Source organism: Mastomys coucha, unplaced genomic scaffold (assembly GCF_008632895.1).
Source record: "Mastomys coucha isolate ucsf_1 unplaced genomic scaffold, UCSF_Mcou_1 pScaffold13, whole genome shotgun sequence".
NCBI classification, from domain to species: domain Eukaryota; kingdom Metazoa; phylum Chordata; class Mammalia; order Rodentia; family Muridae; genus Mastomys; species Mastomys coucha.
The window spans coordinates 28,555,873-28,556,853 of NW_022196895.1; the positions used below are offsets into that span (position 1 = coordinate 28,555,873).

The window sequence follows — 981 nt, forward strand, 5'->3', positions numbered from 1 at the left end:
CTATGATTGGGCAGAGTTGGATTTTGGATCACAGCTGGAGCACAGATAGGGGTCCCAGAGAGAGGGGAGAAGAAGAAGGACAATGAGAAGAAGAAGTAGAGAGACCAACTTGGAAAGACCAAGAGATGGTCATGAGGCAGAGGGAGCAGGAGGAGTTGTGATGACTTGGTCACCATGAAGACATGAAGCAGAACAAGCCAGAGTAAGCGTCAGATCGAAGGTTAGAGGGTTCTAGTAGATGAATATCTGCCCAGCCTAGGCCTGCAGCTTATTAATAAAATTAATAGGTCTTAATAAGTCAATCATTTGGGAGCTAACAGGAACACATTAAGTTTATATCCTTAAATTAAAATTACAGTTTTTCTAGTCTCTGCTTGCTGCCCACCCTGGGAGCTCTTCTGGGGCCTGAATGATGCCAAACTGGTAGTCCTCTCAGGCTTGCTTTTTTCTGGGACTGTTAGGCTGCTAATCACTCAGATGTTCACAGGTCAGGACACTGAGCATAGACATAGCCCTCTCTGCCACCTGCTGATGAACATATGACACAGCAGCCACACCCGCAATGTCTGTTGGTGCGGGGCAAGTTGATCTTTTGAAGACTGACATTTAGCCTCGGCTAGACACAATGTGTGTGTGTGTGTGTGTGTGTGTGTGTGTGTGTGTGTGTGTGTGTGTGTGTTGGAACATCATAATCAGCTAACCTGAGCATTTTTGTTTGTTTGAGACGGACCCAGGCTACCCCTGAAATCATTTTGTATGAGAATAACCTTGAGCTTCTGATTTTCCTGCTTCTACCTCCCAAGTATCAGGTTTACAGATATATTCCACCACATTCCGTTTTATAGACACGTTGGCGGAATAGCAACACAGGAGTGAGATGACAGAGGAGATGACTTGAGCTCAGATCTTAAGTACCCACATCAAAAGCTAGTCATGGGGTGATGGAGAAATGATTTGGTGGTTGGAAGCACAAGCTGCAGA

The 981-nt window shown here is 45.5% G+C and overlaps 1 non-coding gene across 1 annotated transcript; it reads right to left on the reverse strand.

The window, feature by feature from the left end:
- Positions 1 to 453: 453 nt before the first annotated feature.
- Positions 454 to 579, reverse strand: LOC116087900. The gene has a single exon (XR_004117689.1). It is a non-coding gene; the product is annotated as a small nucleolar RNA SNORA17 (small nucleolar RNA).
- Positions 580 to 981: the final 402 nt, after the last annotated feature.